The sequence below is a fragment of the Nannospalax galili genome, unplaced genomic scaffold (genome assembly GCF_000622305.1).
Source record: "Nannospalax galili isolate Female #2095 unplaced genomic scaffold, S.galili_v1.0 scaffold236, whole genome shotgun sequence".
Classification (NCBI taxonomy): Eukaryota; Metazoa; Chordata; class Mammalia; order Rodentia; family Spalacidae; genus Nannospalax; species Nannospalax galili.
Genome location: NW_008338710.1, coordinates 1,693,744 through 1,703,845, shown reverse-complemented (window position 1 = coordinate 1,703,845; position 10,102 = coordinate 1,693,744). Strand labels below are relative to the sequence as shown.

Sequence of the window (10,102 nt, the reverse complement as noted above, 5' to 3'; positions counted from 1 at the left end):
GAGAGAGAGAGAGAGAGAGAGAGAGAGACCTAGACAGAGTTCTATTGTTCAACACTGGCAGCTTCCCTCTGGCTGAGGGAGCACATCTGATAATGACAGCATAACTCTCTAACAGCCAAGCACTAATCTGCTTGTCCTAAATCAGCCCATGTTTCTCAGTCTTTTTCTGAAGGAGATCATGAAGGGCTCTATCAAACCCCTTGATGAAATCTGGGATTCTCCTTGTGACCTTCCCTTGATCTGATACCACAGTTAACAAAGGAATCACATTTACTAGGCCGTGTTCAGCTCTCCTGTGCTCACACTCACCCACACACATGCATATACAACACATACACACATACACACGGGTATACACACATACCCATACAGAGAGAGAGAGAGAGAGAGAGAGAGAGAGAGAGAGAGAGAGACCCAGGAGCCATTTTTAAACTTGTTCTAGAATGTTCCTGAGGAGGTATTCCTCCTCAGGGTGCTAGGCCTTCAGAGAGTCCTCAGTTATGGAAAGCTTGTGGTTGGGCATCAGGTGCTATCTAAGAGCCTGATAGTGAAAGAGCATGAATGAGCAGAACAATCATTCATGCAGGGAGACCCCAACCGTCCATAAAGGGTTTCAGATCAAAGTCTGAGGCATAAGTGCTTTGGAAATGAAGGTCTCCACGCACCACACTGGGAGCAGAAAGAGTGACTGAACATGACCTGAGCTGAGGGAGCAGCGTGGAGAAGTCCAGCAGTCTGCTGTTGATGCCCAGCATAATCTACTAGACCAGCTACAGGAAGGTTGACTTTTTTCCCCAGAATTCTTACAAAGCATCCATCCTTGACACAAAAAGAAACTCAAGCTTTGATGGTTTCCAGAGTCTCCTTCCTCTCACTTCCTTAAAATTCATCCGTGTGTCTTCTGGTATTTACCTTGTGAACCCCACTCAGTGTCTGAAAAAATGTCTGGCAGCTCTTCTTCCATGCTAGTTTCAGTAGAGTTGAGTCAAGATTAAGATCAGGGGCTTGGTTGGTCTTTACAGATGCCCCTGTTCCCTGTAGCCACTTGCTGTCAGCTATGGTCAACCCCACCATGTTCTTTGGCAACATGGTCAATGGGGAACTCTTGAACTACATGTCCTTTGAGCTGCTTGCAGACAAGGTTCCAAAGACAGCAGGAAACTTTCATTCTCTGAGCACTGGAGAGAAAGGACTTAGTTATAAGGGTTCTTCCTTTTACAGAAGTATCCCAGGATTCCCATGCCAGGGTGGCGACTTCACATGCCATAACGGCACTGGCGACAAGTCCATCTACAGGGAGAAATTTGAGTAGGAGAACTTCATCCTGAAGCATACAGGTCCTGGTATCTTGCCCATGGCAAATGCTGGACCAAACACAAATGTTTCCTAGTTTTTCATTTGCACTGCCAAGACTGAGTGGTTGGATGATAAACACATGGTCTTTGGGAAGGTGAAAGAAGGCATGAGCATTGTGTTGTGAAAAATCATGGAGCACTTTGGGTCCAGGAACAAGAAGACCAGCAAGAAGATCACCATTGCCAACTGTGGACAGCACCAATACTTTTGACTTATGTGCATCTTAACTGCCAGACCACTCCTATAGTTCAGAAGTTCTATCTACCTTTCCAGGGCTTGGTGATTTAAGTTTGTTGAAAGCAGGTAAGTGCATTCAGTTCTCATCAAACCTCTATGGAATGAGAAGAATATGACCTTGGGAACCAGAGATATTTAATTCATATATGGCTTCCATTTCTTACTAGCAGAGTAGCTTGGGGTAAATCTAGTCTCTGAGCCTCTGGAGTGTCTGTCCCCTCCAAAGCACATGTTGAAAATTAATTGCTAGTGTAGTCATGTAGGACTTTGAAAAGGTGATTAGCAGGGAGTGATGGCTCACACTTGTAATCCCAGCACTTAGGAGGCTCAATCAGGAGGATTGCTATAAGTTTGAGGCTAGCTTGGGCTACATAATGGGTTTCAAGCCAGTTTGGACGATAGAGTAAGACCCTGTCTCAACAAACAAACAAGTTAGTAGAGCAGAGCACCCATGAATGGACTGAGGTCATCAAGGAGAGAACAGCTGTGGAGCTGGTCGGCTCCTGATGAAAGAATAAGCCTGGCTCTACACTCTGTTTTGCATGTGTTTAACTTGCTCATTTGCCACATTCTAATGTAACATGAAGGCTCTCACCAAATGCTAGCCTCATGCCCTTACACTTTCCAATCTCCAGAACCATGTGTCAAATGAACATAGTGCTTCCAAATCACCGAGACTGTGCTATTCTTTTATAGCAAAAGAAAATGGATTTGACACTCTTAGGTCATCTGTAAAATGAGAATAAGAGCTCTGGCAAGCATGAAGACTGAATGTCACATGTGTGGACAAACATAGCACAGACTCTCAAGACAGGTAAGCATTTTCCTTTTCCTTATAAGTTTATTATCCTTTTTGCCAGTCAGAGAGCTATATTTCCAGGTTTCTGCAGAACATAGTGAATAGAGTCCATGGTGATGGGGGTGTTTTGTATTTCCTAAACTCTTGTTCATGCATTCATGGGTACACCTGGCCTGACTCTTGACAGTGTTCTAGGCCCTGAAATCTGATGGTGTAAAAGCCAATGAAGTCACAACACACATTGAGCTCACATTCTAGAGGAGATCACTGCATAAGAACATAGTAAGCAAACTAGAGAATTTCAAACGGCTGGGCATGGTGGCACATGCCTTTAATCTCAGCACTTGGGAAGCAGAGGCAGAGGCAGGCAGATCTCTGAGTTCAAGACTAGCCTGGTCTACATAGTGAGTTCCAGGCCAGCTACAGGGAGACCCTGTCTCAAAAAAAAAAAAAAAAAAAAAAAAAGAAAAAAAAAGAGAGAGAGAATTTCAAATGACAGTTAATGCTGTGAAATCAATACAAAAGGGTGAAGATGTAGGAGTAGGGGTTAGATGAGTGGTGAGGACTGAAGGCCTCACTGAGGCCACACCAGCCTCGGCTTCCCAGACAACAGAAATACTTTCCCTTAACCCTTGATCTACCTTAACCTGGGAAGCTCTTTTTGTTCATTAACATTTTGCTAAATTATACGAATGTTCTTTATTGCACTTAACCTCTCTTCATAGAAAGTGAAGCACCTCTTCTAAATTCATACATCAGCTTATGCTCCTCCTTCTGTACACAGTATGTTCTAGAAGTTACTTTGGACCACCATATCCACTGCTTTAAGTATTTCTTCCTTTTCTTTCTTGCAGGAAGCATTTTTTAGGTTCACACAAGGTAGAGGTCATACATTTGATGGCTTCTACCATGTCATGCCAGCTTTCCACAAAGACCATTGTGGCTATTTTATCCCTGGGTGACATTTTGAAACTCATTTTCTAGGCTATTTGTACCACAGATCCTATTTTGAAATGAGAAGGTCACCTTAACTTTCCCAGCTCATGTCAAATTCAGCCTTTTTTTTTTTTGAGACAGGGTCTCCCAGTAGCCCCAGCTGGCCTGGAACTCACTATGAAGACCAGGCTGGCCTTGAACTCACAGAGATCCGCCTGTCTCTGCCTCTGCTTCGCAAGCGCTGAGATAAAAGGCGAGCACTACCATGCCCGGCTAAATTCAGCCTTCTTTGGAGGACTGAACAGAGTTCACTGAAGCTCACCCCTGACGAGCCAAGTCCTCAGGAACACAGGAGAATAATTTCGCACTTGCTTCCTCTGCCTTTGGAGACATGGGTTGTTAGCAATTTGCCAAAAAGGACTTGTCTTATAAATAATCTGAATGGCTTGCCAAAAATACTGATTCTGATTCAACAGGGCCAGGCCCAGGCCCAAGAGCCTGCATTTCACTGGTGTCCTCTGGTGCCCTATGCACTGCAGATGCACAGAGAAGTTTGAATAGACACTCTTGATGATGCCTTTGACTGTCCCGTGCCTTGAGGCCTGTTTGTAATTGGTGTGAAGATGCACCATCTCTTGACCTCTAGGCCTCGGTCTAGACGGTAGTCAGAGTCACATGCCCACAAAGCATCACCTTACATTCTGCCTCAGTTTCAGGAGTTCCTCTCTAATTTCTTCTCTTCTGCATTTTCTTCTCTATGAGCATGCCACTCACCCAGTTTTATCTGGATCTTTTATTTCAATATGCTAATTCTGGGCACAGAACTCCAAATCTCATTCTCAGGTCAAAGAAGACAGCTGACATGGAAAAGGGACTCTCTTAGAAAGGCAGGGAAGTCTACCATACCAGCCTGAACATACCGGATCTTCTCTGATCTCAGAAGCTAAGCACGTGGGGCCTGGTTAGTACTTGGATGGGAGAAAGGCAGGGAGGACTAAAAAAATGATCTTCCATCCTGACCCAGAAGGCATAGACTGCTGCAAGACTCTCAATGGAGAACACTAAAACCATATTCAAAGGGAGATAATGCATCATCCATGGCCGTTGAAGCAGTGCATAGTATATTTCAAAATTTTTAAAAAGAGGAGGAAGGACTGGCAAAATGGCTCACTCACTGGACAAGAAAGCCCATGATTCTCAGTAACACAGGGAAATGAGGGTGCTCATGCAAGGACAGCTGTCATGAGACAGCAGGGACATGGGTGGTGCAGGGAAATCTGTGAAACTCCAGGGCAGAGCACCCCTGGGACCTCACATAGCCAACATGGCTGACCTAAGACCAGCTTAAGGGAACCACATCCAAGGTGGGTAGACATGGTGCTATTTTATTTTTTTAAGCAAGGGATTTAATGAAGTCAGTCAGAGTGGTCCTTCACAAAAGATTGGAAGATTTGGCTTGCAAACTTCAGATGGAGAATTACAATTTTTATATATTCAGACCCAGATATAGATTAGTGAGAAAAGCTTCATTCCCTTTATAGCAGATTAGACAAAATGTGTCTCGACACCTCAGAAGGCAACTTTTCAGTTAACACAATGCTTGGGATAGATGGAGTGCATTAGACGTAACAACCAAATTCCTAAATGTTTCCTATACTAGACTAAAAATTTGAGATTAATAGGATGAAAATCTGGCTTTCATGGTGCCAAAAGGTGATATGAAGATGACTAAGGGAGAAGCGTCCCCTATAATTCTGCTCAACAACAGACCCCGCGTGTTACACTAGCAACATACCAAACAAGATGTTCCTGCTGGTGCAATAGTGGAGTATCTAGTATATGTACAACCAACAAATTTTCAACTGGATAAAATGCCTGCACCTAGGGGTGGAACACACATCTGTTACTGTAGACCAAACCAACCCCACTGTAGACCAAACCAACCCCCCTGTGTCAGGAGAGAATATAGGCCCCAGTGGGAAGCCACTGCAATTGTTTTGATAGATAGAGGTGATGCATTGCTAAAGTACCACCCAAACATTTGTACTTACACCCATAGGTTAAGTTATTATAGCAGCCTCTGTTTAGATGTTCTTGCTTCTTGCTGTTTGTGTTTTTATAGTAGATGGAATCCGACTGGAATAGCCCAACAGCCCATGGAGAACTGACAATTTAGAGACCCGAAAATTCAGTGCCTTGCCACAATAGGAGGACGATCATCCCACATCTACCGCCCCTTCCAAGGTTCAGGGACTTTTTTGGAAGAGGTTGGCAGAAAGAATGTAAGAGCCGGAGGAAGGGGTGGAGTGTTAACTGGAAGTGTACTCCGACCACTATGCCAGCAAGCTGTAGTCACACCTCCTTCCCATGCTCATCAGGGGGGAGTCAGTTACTCTTCCCACCCAATCAGTCGACCTTCACTGCATATGGGGGCGGGGATAAGGATATGTAAGCCGAGAATGCCAGGGGCACCTCTCTCACCATTTTCTGTGGTTGTCAGGAAGTCTCAGGATCTATATTTGAGTGTGGACTTTCCAGTGCAGCTGTAAATGGGGGCAGGGGGGCACCCACTCCTCTGTAAATAAACCCCCACTCTATGCTCTGTGAAAAAAATTAATTAATTTTAAAAAACGGTGAAAAAAATTGAGATTAATACGATGAAAATCTGTCTTCAAGAGAGACAAATGTGTGCAGAATTTAAATCAGAGAGACAACCAAGCCTGAAAACAGTGAGGGAACAATGTACATGACAGTGCCAAATACAGTCAGGTCTAAGGATATTAATTTACCATAACTGAGCTTGTGTAGAGAGTGATATGACTCCCTCAGAGAAAAGGGGGAAACTTGGCTACATTTACAAAAATGCACAGACTACAATGAAGGAATTTATTTATAAATATCTCTCCTGCTATTCCTGAAGAGCAACTTATATTTGGGCTTTGTATACTGCATTTTTAATTTTAGTTCTTTTTTAATGGAAACTAAGGCTAAGTGCTAAAATGGGCATTAAGGCAGGTGCTGGGGAAATGAGGGAGGATTAAGACATTCTAATCCAAGGAGAAGACAATTAAGCCCAAAGTGACTTGCCATGACACTAATTTTCTGCACGTATGTGAGTGCACCCGTGTCATGAAATGCCACGGAGGTCAGAAGAGGGCTTCGGATTCCCCTGGAACTGGAGTTAAGGACAGTTCGTAGACACCATGTGGGTGCTGGGAATTGAACCTGGGTCCTCTGCAAGAGCAGTCAGTGCTCTTAACCGCTGAGCCATCTCTCCAGCCTTGACACTACATTTTTAAAGTCTTTTCAAAATCTGAGCCTGGAGAGCTGGTTCTGCAGTTAAAGAGTACCAGCTGCCTTTGTAGAAGACCTAGGTCCAGTTTCCAGCACCACAGAGCCGCTAACAACTATCCCTAATGACAGTTCCAGGGGCTCTATCACCCTCTCCTGACCTCTCCTGGCATTGTATAAAATGGGTGTACTTACATACATGCAGGCAAAACAATCACACTTAAATAAAAATAATTTTAAGTCTTTCAAAATTCAAAATCACAGAAGGAAGAACCTGGATGTTGTGCTCCTAGAACTGTCACTGTGGATCAGGTCCCATGTCCCCTCGGGTCCCCCCAATTGAGCAAAAACATGCTTGTCCCCCTTTTACAGGGGTTCTTACAGTCTTAGATTCTGAAGGATCTAGGTCCTTAGTCACACATACGCTGAACTCCTGCATGCAAACCCCCTGCCTCAGCACGGAGCACACTGAATTATTCATCCATTCTTGACTCAATCAGACATACCTTAGGCTTAAGTAAGATATTATTTCTGCCCTTAAGAAGCAGTCTCAATTATCTGACAAGTGCAAATCACAAATACACATGAACAAATAGTAAGAACATTTCAGTCAGGCATGGTGTTCCACATCTATAATCTCAGCACTTGGGAGGCAGAGGTAGGAAGATGGTAAATTCAAGGGCAACCTGCTCTACAAGAAAGGAAAGAAAGAAAGAAAGAAAGAAAGAAAGAAAGAAAGAAAGAAAGAAAGAAAGAAAGGAGAAAGAAGAGAGAGAGAGATTGGAGGGAGAGTGGGAAGGAGGGTGGGGCTGAAGACAGGGCTCATCTGTTAAGAGTACAAACTACCCTTGCAGAGGACTAGAGCTCCATTTCTAGTGCTCATGTTGGATGACTCACAGCCACCTGTAACTCCAGCTCCAGAGGATCTGACACCCCCTTTTGGCCTCTGCAGGTGACTTTACTCATGTGCACATATCCAACAGACACACACACACACACACACACACACAATTAAAAATCAAAATTTAAAAATGAAGGAAGGAAGGAGGGAGGGAGAATGGGGAAGGAAAAGGAAGAAAAGAGAAAAGAAGGGAAAGGGAAAGAAAACCCTTCTGTAATCCACACACTCAGCTAATCTTTTTCATTTCTGCCCCATCCTTCTCTTTCCTGTTCACATGTATGCATATTTCACCCATTGCAAGCAGTATGTGGATGCCACATTTTCCTCTTCTGTGTGGTCACAGTAGCACACACTGTAACAAAATCTAGCTCCTCCTGCATTCTTGTGTTCCTACAATGCTCATAATTACCATCTTAAAGAATGTTCCATGTCTTCTTCCTACCCACCTCCCTTTAGTGGTTAAAAGTCCAGGTTTTGGATTCAGACCAGCCCGAACTCAAACCTTTATTTTGCCATTTACCATCCAGGCGACTGTGGTAGAATTAGGCCCTTGATGTGTTAGTGTCCCTCTTCTGTAATACAAGGACAGTGACTACTATCTCTCAGAGTTGCTGTAAGAATTCAGTTGAGACTTAGGCTAAGCATGGGGACTGGGCCTATGGGAAGGGTTTGGTAAGCAGAGGCTATTTTATGTATAACACGGTACTTGCTAGTTTCTGAAAAGTTAAAATGGTACAGTTAGTGGAGCTCAGCAGACCACCAGAGAGTGCCGGGTTCTGGCCTCCCTCTGGCCTCCAACTACCAGAGGGCCTGAGAACCCAGGGGACAGCTGAGAGCCCCCAACCTGCCTCCATGTGGTGGTGAGCTTCTGCTAATTGCGCCATACCATCCCCCTACCTGGGATTTTGCGAGGCCATCCCAAGGCCCCAGGGCAGATCTGGCTTTGGCAGGCTAAGACAGGGATGTCAGCAGACTGCCACAGAGTGCTGAGTTCTGGCCCTCCTCTGACTTCCCTCTGGCATAGGGTTGACAACACACAGGACTGCCCAAGAGAGCCTGGATTCAGCCTGCACGGGTGAAGGAAGCCTGAGTGTTCCTGACTGGAACCTGAATTGGGCTTCTGTGGGTACCCCTGAGTAGCTGATCTGAAGCCATAAGTTCCCTCCAAAATAAACCTGAGAGAACCTGAACCCTGTACCAACCAGTTTTATGTAACCAATAAAGAAAGGATCTAGGCACCCCGATAACACAAATAGAAGCATACTTCAACTTAATTCTCATATCAGAATCATAAACAACAAAATAAATTCATATGCCAAAACCACAACAAAAGAATAATAAAATGGAAAGCCAAAACACCAAACTCCACCAATCCTGTAGAAGAGTTCTACAAGGAACGCCCCCTAGAGATAACCCAGGACAATGAATTTAAAAGAAAAATCATAAACATGATCAAGGAATTCAACGAATTTAAAGAACACACGAACAAACAAAGAGCTAAAAGAAGATAGGGATAAATTTCTGAATGAAACACTGAAGAAAACTCAGGCAGAAATGAAGAAGGAAGTACAAAACTCAATAAGCCAACTTGAAACAACAGGAGAAAGCCTCACTTCTAGAATGAATGAAATAGAAAACAGAAAATCAACACTGAAGGATAAAATTGAAGAATTGGACCACTTGAGCAAAGAGTATGGAAAAAAATTTAAAAACACAGGAATGGAATATGCAAGAGATGTGGGAAACCATGAAAAAATCAAATCTACAGATCATAGGACTAGGGGAAGGAGAAGAATTTCAGGTTAATGGTGTTGACCAGATCTTAAACAGGATTGTAGAAGAGAATTTCCTGAAATTAAAGAAAGATATCCCCATACAAATACAGGAAGCACATAGAACACCAAAAAGACAGGATCAGAAAAGAAACTACCCACGACATATGATAGTAAAAACACTAAATGTACAGAACAAAGAGAGGATACTGAAAGAAGCAAAAGAGATAAAACAAGTCACATACAAAGGAAAGCCCATCAGAATTACAGCTGACTTATCAATGCAAACTATGAAAGCAAGAAGAGCCTGGACCAAGGTATTTCCAGTTCTACATGACAATAGATGCCAGCCCAGAATACTATACCCAGCAAAAATGTCTATTATACTTGAGGGGGAACGAAAAATCTTCCATTGCACAAATAGACTGAAAGAATACATGTCCACAAAACCAGCCCTTCAAAGACTACTTGAAGCAATGCAGAGAGCAGAAAGAGAAACAACTATATCTTGGGGCAACAAGAGAAAATAAACAAAAATGTAATCTAGGAAACACAAAAATACACAGAGAACACAAACAGCAATCAAAATGACGACAACCGATACACACCTTTCAAGAATAACCGTAAATATCAATTGACTGAACTCCCCTGTCAAAAGACACAGGCTAAGTGAATGGATTCAGTGAATGGGTTTCTCTGCAAGAAACCCATCTCACCTTTAAGGACAGGCACTATCTTAAGGTGAAAGGATGGAAAAAATATACCAAGCAAATGATACTACGAAAAAAGCAGGCATTGAAATTCTAATAG

The 10,102-nt window shown here is 43.4% G+C and overlaps 1 pseudogene; it reads left to right on the top strand.

Annotated features, from left to right (window-relative positions):
• The first annotated feature begins 1,051 nt into the window (after positions 1–1,051).
• On the top strand, positions 1,052–1,567 carry LOC103734352 (annotated as a pseudogene).
• Positions 1,568–10,102: the final 8,535 nt, after the last annotated feature.